The sequence below is a fragment of the Giraffa tippelskirchi genome, chromosome 3, assembly GCF_054371585.1.
Source record: "Giraffa tippelskirchi isolate mGirTip1 chromosome 3, T2T-mGirTip1v1.2.pri, whole genome shotgun sequence".
Classification (NCBI taxonomy): domain Eukaryota; kingdom Metazoa; phylum Chordata; class Mammalia; order Artiodactyla; family Giraffidae; genus Giraffa; species Giraffa tippelskirchi.
The window spans coordinates 123,881,121-123,896,863 of record NC_137277.1 but is presented as its reverse complement, the minus strand read 5'-3'; the positions used below and the strand labels follow the sequence as shown (position 1 = coordinate 123,896,863).

General features: G+C 43.1%; 1 protein-coding gene across 2 annotated transcripts in view; it reads left to right on the top strand.

The window, feature by feature from the left end:
* The window catches only part of LOC145541792 (uncharacterized), a 284,540-nt gene that overhangs the window by 33,440 nt on the left and 235,357 nt on the right, over positions 1–15,743 (top strand). For both annotated transcript variants that reach the window (XR_014079289.1, XM_081579254.1), the window contains one exon: positions 10,525–10,993. The gene's annotated coding sequence lies outside the window, so the exon portion shown is untranslated. The remainder of the gene's footprint in view (positions 1–10,524; positions 10,994–15,743) is intronic.

Sequence of the window (15,743 nt, the reverse complement as noted above, 5' to 3'; positions counted from 1 at the left end):
TCCCAACACCATAAAACCTGATACTGCACAGCAGTTCTCCTGGGTTCCCTTACCCTACTGCTCTCCGCCCAGGCACCCTTTCCCAATAAAATCTCTTGCTTTGTCAGCACATGTGTCTCCTTGGACAGTTCATTTCTGAGTGATAGTCAAGAGCCCAGTTTGGGGCCCTGGAAGGGGTCCCCCTTCCTGCAATAAATCTGCCTGCAATATAGTACACCTGGGTTCTATCCCTTGGTTGGGAAGATCTCCTGGAGAAGGAAATGGCAACTCACTCTAATATTCTTACCTGGGAAATCTCATAGACAGAGAAGCATGGTGGGCTACAGTCCATGGAGTCACAAAGAGTTGGACACGACTTAGCAACTAAACAGCAACAACAATGTATTACAATGAGTGTATAATAAAGCTCAAGGTCTAGTGGAAGTGGTATCTTCTGCCATCTTGGACCTAGTTGGTTCTAAACAGCTTTTGTCATGTCCTATGGCCATGTGATTCTTTTAAAGGTTGTGCCTTGCCCCCTTCCCGCCTGTCTCACAAGTATACCGCAAAGTGATTCAGGTATTCATTTTTATTCCCCTATACCATGCAGTAGGTCCTTGGTTTTATATATAAAACTATATACAGTTATATATTTATATATATTTTATATATATTAGTGTGTATGTGTTAGTCCAATCTCCTAATACTTAATATCCTTGAGCCCGGGCAGGTACACAAGTCTTTTTAGAAGAAACATGGTTTACTTGCACAAAACTGATGAGTTTTGAGAAATGGTTAATGCCTTTAAAGTGGCTTTCATAGACGTAAAACAGTTGGTGAGAAATTGAATTTGTCCTGTCATCGTCCCTGTGTGGGTTGGAAAAGAATTTCCAGACATGAGGCAGAATGGAGGAGAATAAAGTTTATTAGAGTAGGAGATGCTGTTAGAACAGCAGGCCAGCTCAAGGGAGAGCTGACCTCTTTCTCAGGCTAGTAGCCAATTTTTATAGCCTCAAGACAGAGAAAATTCCCACTGGAATGGTGGCATTAGGTGATTGGTTAGGATGCTATAGGGTGGGTATTTTACCTAATATGGGGTCAGGTAACTGGCCGGCTTAGATCCAGAGGCTCATGGAAACAGTTGCTGTGGGCTTGGTCAGTTCCAGAGACTTTTATCTTGTGATCTTGGTTCAGGGCTCCACTTGTCCCTCTTGTTATTATATTGAAATTCAAGTCCGCTTAATGTATCAAGTCATGCTCATGCCCTGATCTTATAGATGTGTATCTATCAATAAACACTGTGATCCTTGAAAAAAGAAATTTATTCCCTTTTGCATGGAAAATTTATTCCCTTTTTGTTATTCCCTTAACAGTGCCTTGTAAGGTTTGCATAGGGTAGTGAGAAGAACATAAGATTAGGAGCAGCTAAATTGAGCCCAGCCACCCTATATGTCCCAGGGCAAGCTGCTCACCAGCTAAACCTTAGTGTCAGTCTCAGTTGTGCAAGGGTGATAACCAACTGCTTTGGAGGATTGTTACCTGGATTAAATGTGTTAATGAGTATAGAGCTCCTGGATGTAGTTGGTCCCAAAGATGGGATAAAATCAATTATATGACTGTCATTCATGATTTTATTAAATTCTATCTAAAATCTGGCTACTATGAGGCTCCTACCACCTCAAAAATGACTTTAACTATATATGTAGTTTACTTTCTTTTTTCTGTCCTGTAATTGTGTATTTACAATATAAAGAATTTCCCCTCCTCCAGTATTCCAACCTCAATCTATGATTGTAGTAAAGACAGATAATGGCTCAATTGTCTCTAGAATTATCCATCCTATTTTGCTTTTGCCCAGAGGCTGGGAAGTAAAGAGCACCATCTGGACATTTTCCATTCTTAACTGATACCCTAGGGTTGTAAATGTCCTACTGGCCACTTAGAGGTCATATGGCTTAGAAAGAATCTTTATTGCCTGGAGCCATTCACTCAGTTACTCAGTGGGCTGTCAGTTTACAGGAATTTGAGTTCTCAGGTGAAGTATGATAAGACTGGCAAGGTCATGAGAGGCTCAAAGATGCTGGTTCCAGCTTCTGTCACTACCTGACAATATGACTTGGCCTCTGAGCCTACCCAGTGTTCCTTAATCCATACCATGTAGGTGGCTGTGAATCTGCTTGTGTCTGTACCCACCCTGTCCCTACATAAGCGGGAAACAGTAAACCAAAGCTCAAAGATGCGTGGCAGGTTTATATGTCCCTTTCAAAAAGGTAACTAATTTTCTCAGCCACCTTTTCATTTAGGATGAATGAATGAATATGAGACACAAAGCTGGCCAATGAGAAGCAAGAGGAAGTTCACAGATAAGAAACCTGGGAAAGCTGCAATAAAGGAAAGCTGACTCAGCTGGCATGTTCCTTTTAACCCTTGCCCATTGTCTTTTTCCTGCCAAGAATGCAAATAGAATGAATATGAGACACAAAGCTGGCCAATGAGAAGCAAGAGGAAGTTCACAGATAAGAAACCTGGGAAAGCTGCAATAAAGGAAAGCTGACTCAGCTGGCATGTTCCTTTTAACCCTTGCCCATTGTCTTTTTCCTGCCAAGAATGCAAATAAGATGGCTGGAGGATGGCAGCCATTTTGTGGCCATGAGACAAGCATGTACTAAAGATGATGGAGCAGAAAGATTTTAGAATCTGCTGGGTCTCTGATTACATTACGGAGTTGCCCTTCCAGTCCTGCACTGACTATATCCATACTTAGAATTAGAAAAATAAAACTCTTCGTTGGAATAAGTCACTATTCTTTAACATCTGATATTTGCTGCTGAATGTAAGCCCTAAGTGATACAGGACAATTATTATTGAATAACCAACTGCCTAGTTAGTCATGAAAGAAAGATGTTTTTCTTAATTAGTATAATTGCAGGTACTCAGTAAGAGTGTTCAGTACTATTTGAGGCACTTGATTTCTGCCTACTAATTCTAAACCCACACAAAGGAATTAATGAGTTTGGATAACATTTGCATTTTATTACCTGGTTGCAATTTCAACCTTGCATTTCCTAAGTTCGTATCTTGACTACTGAATGAGATAAAATATGTAAAAAGCTTAGCACAGAACATGGCACATAGCATTTGGTACTGTGAATGATTCTGAAAACTTGAGCCGTAACTAAATCCTTAGTAAAGGGACATTTTATAATAATCCCAATGGAGATGTGTTCATACCATCCAAACTCTTTATTACTAAGAATCATGGGCTTGATTATTTAAACTGTAGTACAAGTAATAAGCAGATTAATTAAAATGTTGTATATTATAAAATGCTTATGCATAAAAGAAAACGATATTCAGGAAGTTATGTTCATGTGTGGTAACAGCACAGCCCCATTATAACAAATGCAGCCACATGAAGATAAAGTGTTGGCTCTCATTTAATAATGGATAGTCATGGGGCTCAGTTTAGACTCTGCCAAAGCATGGTCCCCAGCAAGAATGTGAAGTTATCTTTGGTGATTTTACAACCTAATGCATTGTTCTTTTCTCAAGAGTCAAGTGACTTAGTAACACATGCTTCCAAAAAAGGCAAGGTTTATCCACAATGAAGACAGGCTGAGAGGGTTAATATCAGGCTTGTGAAGTCCTTGGAGTGCTGGGGAATCCAAATGCAGCTTGCTGGTCCATACTGGCTCTCTCCTTAAACATTTTACCCTTCTAGGTTTCTACAGTGTTTGAATCTGTCCCGTCATCTAGGTCTGGCTCCAGATATTTTTGTTCATGGCTCTTTCCTTTGCGCTTTAGAGGTGACTGAAGAGGTTCTCTAATTTCTCTTGGATGAAGAGCTGCTTATAGAATATTACACTTCAGAGCTGTGCTAGTGGTCAACTCTGCCAAATCTAGAGAACAACCTTGCCTATCTTTTAAGATCCAACTTGATCCTCTGCCTGTTTCTTTGATATAGGCTCAGACCCTTAATTTACACATTTCCTTGGTCCGTAACTATAGATTCAAATAATGCTCTGGGATACAAAATACATAGCAGAAAGAGAGGTTACAGAGGCATTAGCAGCCCTCTTTATGGAATATACTCAAGAGAATAAGGGCATAAGAGTCCCCTGGTTGCCTAGTGGTTAGGATTCCAGGCTTTCACCACTATGGCCTGGATTCAATCCCTGGTCAGGGAACTGAGATCCCACAAGCCATGCAGTGGCCAAAAATAAAGAAAAAGAGTGAGGGTGGAGGGTTCATTGGCATAGATGGTTTTCATTAGAGGATGCCAATACTCATTATTAAGAGTGTCCAGGACAGTTTCCACTCTTGCCTTTTTAAAATTTATTTTATTGAAGTGTAGCATAGAGGCAGAAGTGATTTAGCAACTAAATAACAATAGTTGATTTACAATGTCGTGATAATTTCTGCTATACAGCAAAGTGATTCAGTTATATATATATATTATATATATATAACTATATATAATATATATATATTATATATATAACTGAATATATATTCTATATATAATTAATATATATAATATATATATTCTATATATAATTAATATATATAATATATGTTATATATATAAATTATATATTATATATATAAATTATATATATATTTCTTATTCTTTTCCAATATGATTTATCACAAGATATGGAATGTAGTTCCCTGTTATACAGTAACATCTTGTTGTTTATCCATTCTATATAGAATAGTTTACATCTACTAATCCCAAACTCTCAGTAGAGCCCTCTGCCCTCCCCCCTCCTCTTCCGCCTCCCCCTTGGCAACCACAAGTCTGTTCTCTATGTCTGCACTCTCACTTTTTTTTTAAATGAAAATATACAAAGGCACATTGTGGAAATATGTAACAGAAATCTACAAGGGATTTTTCATACACACACATACATATTTTTGTTAGGAAAATAATTCCAGAGACAAATAACATAATAAACTAGCACAGTGTGGATTCCATTAAATGGAATATGTATGTACTGATTCCAGAAAAGTATTCAGTTCTCTGTCTTCCTAGCAAATAAGTGCTCTATTATTTCTTTCAAAAACATTTGTTAGTTTTTCCTTTTTCCTAGCTCAGTGTTAGAAACTAGAAATAAAAGATGAAAAAAAGAATAAGTGGTTCCCATAAGAGGAAGTGGTATAGCACTGTAGTTAAGACTCCAGATTCAGACTGCCTAGTTATGAATACCAGCTCTGTCACTTATGAGATGTGTAATTATGGGCAATTATATAACCTCCTTCTGACTCAGTCTTCTCATCTATAAAATGAGTATAATAATAACACCTACTTCACAGTGTTGTTAAGAAGATTAAATGAGGAAAGTGATATCATCAACATGGCAAAATGCAAGTTTTCTACCAACTTCCTCTCAAAGAATACCAATGTTGACAGTCACCTGTGGACAAGAAGGGCATTGCAGAAGTCTGGGATTCCAGCAGAGAAGTTCCAGCACACTGCTGGAGCAAAAGCAGAAACAAACAAACGAAAAAACCAAAATCCAAGATTTTACACACTGAGGAGGATGAAAGGAACAGTTTCATTTACCTGTGTTACCCCTTCCCCCAAGATGGCACAGCTCAGGGACAAGAGAGATCACTGGACAAGGACAGTGACAAGGAATCAGCCCATGATTCCTCCTCCCATGGGGAGAGTGGGAGTATGTAAGTAAACTCCCTACTTCTACAACTGTGCTGGTCACAGCCAAAGAGGGACATTTGCCTCTCACCCCACTCCAAATAGGCTTCCCAGATAGCTCAGTTGGTAAAGAGTCTGTCTGCAATGCAGGAGACCCCGATTCAATTCCTGGGTTGAGAAGATCTGCTGAAGAAGGGATAGGCTACCCACTCCAGTATTCTTGGGGTTCCCTTGTGGCTCAGCTGGTAAAGAATCTGCCTGCAATGTGGGAGACCTGGGTTCAGTCCCTGGGTTGGAGATTCCCTGCAGAAGGGAAAGACTACCCACTCCAGTATTCTGGCCTGGAGAATTCCAAGGTCTATATAGTCCATGGGGTCCCAAAGAGTTGGAAGTGACAGAGCCAACTTTTGCTTTCGCTTTCCACTCAGAATGCTGAATTGCCAATCACATGACAGGGAGTGGTGAGCAGCTAAAAGAATAGCAGCCCAGGCTCAGAACAGAACTCATCAAAGGAACACAGATCCTACTAACCACATCAGAGACTCCACTGAAAGGCCTCTCGTGAGCCAGTGGGGGTGCCTCACCTGTAGGCATCCCAACACTCTGCATGCCTTACCCACAAACCCCTCACCCCATGGCCTGCTCCCTGTGCATATTACTGATGGAAGCAAGAGTGTGCCTTTGCCGAGAGCTAGTTAGCACAAGCTGAAAGCCAGCCTGCTTCTGCAAGACTGAAGGGTGATCCTATCACTGAATCTACAGGGTGAGAAGGAGGCCTCCAGGGAGACAAAGGAGGACGCAGAGGCCCTGGAATATCCGTGCATCTCAGTAGCCCTTCTCAGTTTGTCTGGTGTCTTCTGAGCCTGCATGGAAGAGACAAGCCCCAGAGCAAGAAGTGCCCGTTGGCTGGGCCGCAAAAGGTGTACTTGGGAGTTTTGCTTTTCAAACCTGATACCTAATTCATCAGCCCTTGGCTAAATGGTCAGTCAGGCTCCTAACTGCCATCATGCTCCGTTCGGGACCATCGTGATTGGGCTAATTTAAACCACCTGCAGTGGGGCTGCCACGGTGATTCCATGTGGGGCCATCAGAACAGCTGTGTTTTCTCTGTGCCTGGAGGGCCGCACATTAAAGAGATGAAGAGGCAAGCAGCAGCATGTGGAGGGGGTGGGGCAGAGGCGGCTCTGGGTGAATTCCAGCTTTCCTCTGCTGTCTGTGAGTGCTCACCCCCAAAGAACCCTAGCCCAGCCTGAAAGGCAATTAAGTCCTTTTTGTAAGGGACACTAGGGACCAGAAACCTCCCTCTTCTTCATCCTCCTTGGTGTGTGGCTGTGTGGAGAGAATTTTCAGAAGCAAGGGATAAAAGCAGGATCTCATTTCTGAATCCTCACGGGTAAGAAGACTCTAGCCTTCTTCCTTTACAGCTGAATTTCCAACACAAGAATTGTTTTGGGCAACCTCTATTTCATTCCCTATTCTGGGACTGACTTTGCCACCTCCCATCTTCCTTTTTTATACCAAGTGGCTTCCTCTTAATCCCTATACCAATGAACTAATGTTCCAAAGGGAATATGGGGGCAAAGATAAGTAAATATTTTAAAAAGCCTGATTATCACTGCCTGGCTTCCTCTCCCAAAGGCTACTTCCCAGAGCGCAGCAGTTGACACCCCTCAGAAAGAAGTGATACCAGATGAATTTCGACATGTTCATCTGGAATTCAGTAATTATATAGCCACAAGTTGGTACCTGCTGATTGTATGTAAGAAGCATTTTGCCTCAGGCTCTGCAGATCTACAGGATTCCCACACACCCACAAATAAAGGAGTTGTTTTATAGATAGCTTTATTCATGGAGTTCCCCAAATACATGCACAGTAACTTCTGTGCAGCCCTGGAATATCCCATTTTGTTTGTTTGTTCATCCAGTATCACTTCTTTCTGATGGGTGTCAACTGCTGAGCTCTGGGAAGTAGCCTTTGGGAGAGGAAGCCAAGCAATGATAATCAGCTCAGGAGTCCTAGAGAAAGAGGCACCTCCCTCCTTCCCCGACTCTGTTCTAGAGATTGAAGAAGTGTCCCAAACACAGCTGGTGCCCATTCTGTTCTATTAGAATCTGTCTCATCATTAGAGCTTGCCAACTATAATCTCGAGTCCTACGGTGCTCGAAATGTGGTTCCCAGACAAGCAACATCAGCATCAAACCTGGATGGGACCTTGATAGAGATACAGATTCATGGGCCCTACCCCAGATCTATTGAACTAGAGGTAGGGCTCAGAAATCTGTATTTTAATAAGTCCACCGTGTGATTCTAAGGTGGTTGCTCAAGTTTGAGGACCACTGTTGTAGTCTCGGCTAGAAGGGACCAAATCCTACATATGTTAAGCTTTGTGAGCCATAAATTCCTGTCACGACTATTTACCTCTGCCATTGTACTATGAAAATAGCCATGAACATTGTGTAAGGTGGATGAGCTCGAGTGTGTTTTTTGTGGGAGTGCGTACTCAGTCGTGTCTGACTCTTTGCGACCCCCTGGGCTATAGCCCACCAGGCTCCTCTGTCCATGGGATTTTCCAGACCAGAATACTGGAGTGGGCAGCCATGCCCTCCTCCAGAGGATCTTCCTGACCCAGGGATCAAACCTGTGTCTCCTGTGTTTCCCTCATTGGCACGCAGATTCTTTACCACTGAGCCACCTGGGAAACCCTGACTGTGTTTTAATGAGACTTTATTTACAGAAATAATCAGGAGCCCAGATCTGGTCCCAGGGTGGGAATTAGGGAGAGTAGGCTAGCCCTTCGGCCTATTCTATGCTGATTCACCCCTGAGAGTTTTATATAGTTTAGTCAGTCAGAATTTTTATTTCGTCCATGTTTCTGATCCTAAGTTCTTTTGAAATCCTTTTTGTTTGTGGATTTTTTAGAGATTTACCCATAGTAAAAAAGAAAAAGCAAAACTATACAGTAAAGTACCAAGCATTGTGTCTTTTCCGGAGGCCTGGGAAGTATGTAACAGTCCCATTCCACAGTGAGGAAACTGTGAGGTATAGATGGGACATATTCAGGGCCTGCCATGCTGTGCAGTCCACCTGTGTTCCTTGAGCCCAGAGGCCCCAATTCTATCACACACAATAGGAAGTGTCTTTCAGACCCGTGAGCAGGGACCCAGGACATACGATTACATTCAACCACACTGCTTATTCCGGTCAAGTCTCCTTCATAAACCCAATTTCACAGTCCCTCATCTATATATAGGGATAAGTTTGATCCAACCATGATGGCATCTAGATCTTTCTTGAAGAGTTTTGGCAAATATGTGTGCTATGTGCAGGCTAAGTCACTTCAGTCATGTCTGACTTTTGGCAACCCTATGGACTGCAGTCTACCAGGCTCCTCTGTCCATCGGATTCTCCAGGCAAGGATACTGGAGTGGGTTGCCATTTTCTTCTCCAGGGAATCTTCCCAACCCAGGAATTGAATCTGCATCTCTTATGTCTCTTGCATTGCAGGCAGGTTCTTTACCACTAGTGCCACCTGGCCTACAAAATTGCGGGGTGGAGTGGGTAGTGGAGAATGCAGAGAAGGCTCCTGGCCAAAACCAGAAATATCAAGAACATTATAAATTGCCATGCCTGGGCTACTATATAAAAAGCACAAACAGATAACCTACTGATGATGGAAAAAGTGTGAAAAGACTTGCAATGTTTTCTTGTTGATTTTTAAAAATTAGAATGAGCCAGGGTATCTGACAGTCACAAACAACCTCAAAATTGCAATGCCTTCATGCATCAAATGATTTGGGATGATGCAAGTACCTCTTGAAGGCAGCTTTCCTCCTGGTGCAGCTCAGGGTCCAGGTTGTTTTAACCTTGAAGCTCTGCCTCTAAAACAAAGCCTCCTGCAGGATCTCATGCCCTCAGAAAGAGAGCTGTGGGGGTTTTTCACTGCCTCTGCTCACAGGCCACCCAGGACCAGGCTCAGGGCCCTGCTCAACTACAGGGGACCTGTCGTCCACATGCCTGGAAGGGAAGGAAAACTGGACATGATACTAGTGTGACGTTGGCACCCAGGATGTCTGCCACATTACATGGTGTGCCTCTCCACAGCACCAAAGGGAAGTTAGCTAATACAAGAGCCAAGCTTGGAGGACTGAACAAGGCGTGTGTTTTTAACAGCCGTGACATATTGTGTATACTAATAAGCAGTGGCATTCCCAAACACCTATTAAACACAGATCTCTGGTGTCCTAGTTTTCAGCACAGGGTGATTCAGGTTTTATTGTATCTGTTGATGAATACAGACAAAAAGTGTGTCTGTGAAAGAGAGCAGACAGAGAATTAACACCACTGGAAACAAACACAGAAATGGAAACAAAAGCCAGACAGGCTGTGAAGTGCCTGCTGGGTCTGTCTTCTTGTCTCTTTCCACTCTCCTTGTTCTGTCCCTTCAGACTTGACACATCTACTCTCTAGAGTCTCTTGCTTTATCCCACTTCAGTAGATCAAGCTAAAATATGATATTGGGTGAAAGCCTGAAACATAAATGTCCCAAGATTCCTCTTTCTGTGCCCACCCCCCATCTGTTTAGCAAGTGTTTCTTTTGCTAATAAATACTATTGTCTGAGAACCTATTCTGTGCCCAGTGATAAGAGCTTTATATGTATTGTCTTAATACAACAGCTCTATGAAGAAGATACTGTTGTATCCACTTTGCGGATTAGAAAACTGAGAACAAAGTGGAGTAATTCCTATACAGGGTTTTGCAATTAACAAATGACAAAACTGAAACCTACACTCAGGTCAGATAACTCCTGAGTCAGACTGCCTTACCTCTGTTGTGTTATGTTATCTTCCTAATTGATGCCTTTGTTTCATTTATCAAACATTCCTAAAGGAAATCAACCCTGAATATTCATTGGAAGAACTGATGCTGAAGCTGAAGCTCTAGTACTTTGGCCACATGATGTGAAGAGCCAACTCATAGGAAAAGCCCCTGGTGTTAGAAAAAATTAGGGGCATGAGGAGAAGGTGACGACAGAGGATGAGATGGTTGGATGGCATCACCGACTTAATGGACATCAGTTCAAACAAACTCCAATAGTGAAGGACAGGGAAGCCTGGCGTGCTGCGGTCCATGAGTTTACAAAGAGTGAGAAATGACTGAGCAACTGAACAACAACAATAATCAAACATTCAGAGAGTGCCTATAGTGTGCTCTGCACTTTGACAAGGATCAACAAGGCAGTGAGACATGCCCTCCAGCTGCTCACACTCTAAATCAATGCCATAAAACTGATGGGAAGGAGTGCTCAGGAGTCCCAGAAGCGAAAGCTGCAGAGGAATGATAAGATTCCAGAAAAGAGGTAAGACTGCTCTAAGGAGGAAAACTTGGGAGTGGGGGGTGGGGAGCGGTATGAGGGGGAATCTGCACGAGGCACCCTTTTGTGCCTTTTGACATCAGGATCCCAATGGGACAGTAGCAAGCATGTGGAATTGGAGACTGATGGGTTCCTAGTGGACACTGATCACAAGCACTCCTGGTTGCCCATGACCACCACCATACCACACCACACTCAGAGCAGCCCTTGGTTTCAGGCCAGCAAGGCCCAGGTATTGGACATGGGTCAGGATAAACTCTTCACACAAGTGCCCTTAATGAGGATGCTGCCAATACCACTGAGAAATGACTAGAAAAGGCCCTGAGCCTTGAGCCAGGAGGCCTTTCCTAGGTGAAATCAATCACTAAGAAGGTGGGCTGGCTCTAGAGACAGAGGAATAACATGCTATGATCTCAAGGTGTGGTACCCAGACCAGCAATAGCAGCATCGCCTGAAAAATTTGTTAGAAATGCAGATTCTCAGGATTCTCTCCAGACCTACTGAATCAGCAAGTCTGTGTCCGCTTTCTAAATATATATATATATATATATATATATATATATATATATATATATATAGTTTTACTTGTTTATTTATGCTGTGCTGGGTCTTTGTTGCTGCTCAGGCTTTTTTCTAGTTTTGGCAAGCAGGGGCTGCTCTCTCTTGTTGTGGTGCAAGGGCTTCTCACTGCGCTGAATTCTCTTGTTGTGGAGCATGGGCTCTAGACATGCGGACTTCAGTAGTTTCAGTATGTGGACTCAGTAGTTGCAGCTTCCAGGTTCTAGAGTACAGGCCTAGTTGCTCCATGGCATGTGGGATCTTCCCGGACCAGGGATCGCACCTGTGTCTCCTGCATTGACAGGTGAATTCTTTACCACCAAGCCAACAGGGAAGCCCTCTGTGTCAGTTTTCTGTCTATGGAGAAATTCCAGTCTATATATTTTATTTCTTTCCCTAAAAGACACTTAGGAACTTGAAGGGCTTACTGGGGTTGGTCATTAAGCCCTTGTGTTGGCCTCTTCTTCCTGCCCCACATTTTCTAGGATCAGCCTAGCCCACCTCTTGAAAACAACATTCTCAATGCCTTTAGGGAAGCCATTATATGGCATAGAACGAAAGAGCAAAAGCAGAACTGTTGGATGTATTGACATGTAGAGTAAAGGGTTGTTTGTTTGTGGAGAGACTGGAAGTAGATTAGTGAACCCTGGATCTTGAAAAGGAGAGAGAAAGAGTACAGTGGAGCAGAAACCAGAAGATCACTTATGAATGGTGTCACAAGAGCACGATCATGCTCTGGGTGTTGTAAATGCCAAGAGGAGGGGCAGGAGATGGAAAAAACAGGACTCCCCCCACCCCCGCAAGGGAGCATTTGGATCATAGCAGCTTACTTTTGCCTACTGTTGATGGAGCATCTTCCCAGAGCAAAGAGATGTTACAGGGGAGTGGCAAGGATGTGGACCCTGTAGCTAGACTGCCCAGGTTTTAATCCCCACTTGGAGTGATGCTCAGCCAGTAGGACCTATGTAGCCATGCCAGCTTTGCTTACACATAGCATCTGTTCTGAGGTCACAGACTTGCCTCTGATTGGCCAATGTTTGGATCATCCTACTCATTACAGCTTTTGAATATCACCCATGTTGCCCCTTACTGCAGAGTGGACTGAAGATAGTAAGCCTCTCTACACCTCAGTTTCCTCATCTGTAAACTAGGAAGAGTAACACTGACTACCTCAAGTGTTAGGAAGATTAAATGAGTCAGCAGAAGGACTGTGTTTAGAATTATATCTGGTACATAAATTCTCAATAAGTATTAGCTATGATAATTCTTCTCTCCCAAAGTATGAACAGTGCCTGAGCAAAGGCCAGTTTCTCAGAGTTAAAATGTCCAGAGTGTCCTGAGTTGTGAAAAGCAGAAGCTTGCTTCTCATAATTCCAGGGCTCCTAGCCCACCATCAGCTTAGAGCAGAAGGAGGCAGGTGATGGTGACAGCTAGTGTGGTGGAGACATGACATCATCGCCCGTGTGCAGCCAGAGCAGGACCATTGCACACACAGACAATCTTGCTCCCCTGCAGAACGTGCGGATCTCTTGGCCCAAATGCTGAAATATACCCTTGGAGTCCATTCAAATGTGGAGAAATATTTAGATCCAGTCAAAACCACTCCAGATTGTTGCCTCTTATTATAGATAAACAGGATAAGCAAACTCTACCTAAATAAGAACTGATAATAAATATTCTCTCTTCCTGTCTTTCTAACTCTGTAAAGTCAAATGCTCCAAGTCTAAATGTCTCACGGGGGAATCTCAATCTCTGAAGGATTTCTGAAGTGTTTATTTGGTTAATAACAAAAATCCTTTATGTAAGCCTCCCATATACCTTTCACATGTATGGGATGCTTACAATACAGCTGAGAGAAAAGTAGGACAAATGGCCTTAACTTCAACCTAGACAGTTGGAAACTGAGGTCCAGTGAGTGTAGGTGGTTGTCTTGAGGCTTCTGGACAGTTTTTTAACAAAAGCTTCCCTGGTGACTCAGCTGGTAAAGAATCCACCTGCATTGCGGGAGACCTGGGTTCAATCGTTGGGTTGGGAAGATCCCCTGGAGAAGGGAATGGCTACCCACTCCAGTATTCTGGCCAGGAGAATTCCATGGACTGTATAGTCCATGGGGTCACAGAGTTGGACACAACTGAGCGACTTTCACTTTACTATTTACTTATTTGGCTGTGCTTGGTCTTAGCTGTGGCATGTGGGATCTTTAGCTGTGGCATGCAGGATCTAGTTCCCTGATCAGGGGTTGAACCCAGGTTCCCTGCATTAGGAGTGCAGAGTCTTAGCCTCTGGGCCACCAAGGAGGTCCCAAAGCTTATGAACATTTATGGTGGGAAAAAGGGCAGGAAACCATCACTCAAGGAATATACAGCCATTCCTAGTCATTGGCTAATTGGAGTATTCATTCGGGATACTACTCTCCAAACTCTTACCCACCGCAGATTATTTTGAAGGTGCCCATGTGCACAGAAACCCACATGCATCAACAACAACCATTTGGCTTTAAGTGAGAAAGACTGGAGATCCTGGCAAAGAGAAATGGTATGGACCTAACAGAAACAGAAGATATTAAGAAGAGGTGGCAAGAATACACAGAAGAACTGTACAAAAAAGATCTTCACGACCCAGATAATCACAATGGTGTGATCACTCACCTAGAGCCAGACATCCTGGAATGTGAAGTCAAGTGGGCCTTAGAAAGCATCACTACGAACAAAGCTAGTGGAGGTGATGGAATTCCAGTTGAGCTATTTCAAATCCTCAAAGGGGATGCTGTGAAAGTGCTGCACTCGATATGCCAGCAAATTTGGAAAACTCAGCAGTGGCCACAGGACTGGAAAAGGTCAGTTTTCGTTCCAATCCCAAAGAAAGGCAATGCCAAAGAATGCTCAAACTACCGCACAATTGCACTCATCTCACATGCTAGTAAAGTAATGCTCAAAATTCTCCAAGCCAGGCTTCAGCAATACGTGAACCGTGAACTTCCAGATGTTCAAGCTGGTTTTAGAAAAGGCGGAGGAACCAGAGATCAAATTGCCAATATCCGCTGGATCATCGAAAAAGCAAGAGAGTTCCAGAAAAACATCTATTTCTGCTTTATTGACTATGCCAAAGCCTTTGACTGTGTGGATCACAATAAACTGTGGAAAATTCTGAAAGAGATGGGAATACCAGACCATCTGACCTGTCTCTTGAGAAACCTGTATGCAGGTCAGGAAGCAACAGTTAGAACTGGACATGGAACAACAGACTGGTTCCAAATAGGAAAAGGAGGACATCAAGGCTGTATATTGTCACCCTGCTTATTTAACTTATATGCAGAGTACATCATGAGAAATGCTGGGCTGGAAGAAACACAAGCTGGAATCAAGATTGCCGGGAGAAATATCAATAACCTCAGATATGCAGATGACACCACCCTTATGGCAGAAAGTGAAGAGGAACTAAAGAGCCTCTTGATGAAGGTGAAAGAGGAGAGTTGAAAGTTGGCTTAAAGCTCAACGTTCAGAAAACTAAGATCATGGCATCTGGTCCCACCACTTCATGGGAAATAGATGGGGAAACAGTGGAAACAGTGTCAGACTTTACTTTTTTGGGCTCCAGAATCACTGCTGATGGTGACTGCAGCCATGAAATTAAAAGACGCTTACTCCTTGGAAGGAAGGTTATGGCCAACCTAGAGAGCATATTTAAAAGCAGAGACAATACTTTGCTAACAAAAGTCCGTCTAGTCAAGGCTATGGTTTTTCCAATGGTCATGTATGGATGTGAGAGTTGGACGGTGAAGAAAGCTGAGTGCTGAAGAATTGATGCTTTTGAACTGTGGTGTTGGAGAAGACTCTTGAGAGTCCCTTGGACTGAAAGGAGATCCAATCAATCCATCCTAAAAGAGATCAATCCTGGGTGTTCATTGGAAGGTCTGATGTTGAAGCTGAAACTCCAATACTTTGGCCACCTCATGCGAAGGGTTGACTCATTGGAAAAGACCCTAATGCTGGGTGGGATTGGGGGCGGGAGGAGAAGGGGATGACAGAGGATGAGATGGTTGGATGGCATCACCAACTCGATGGACATGGGTTTGGGTAGACTCCGGGAGTTGGTGATGGACAGAGAGGCCTGGCGTGCTGCAATTCATGGGGTCGCAAAGAGTCGGACATGACTGAGCGACTGAACTGAACTGAAC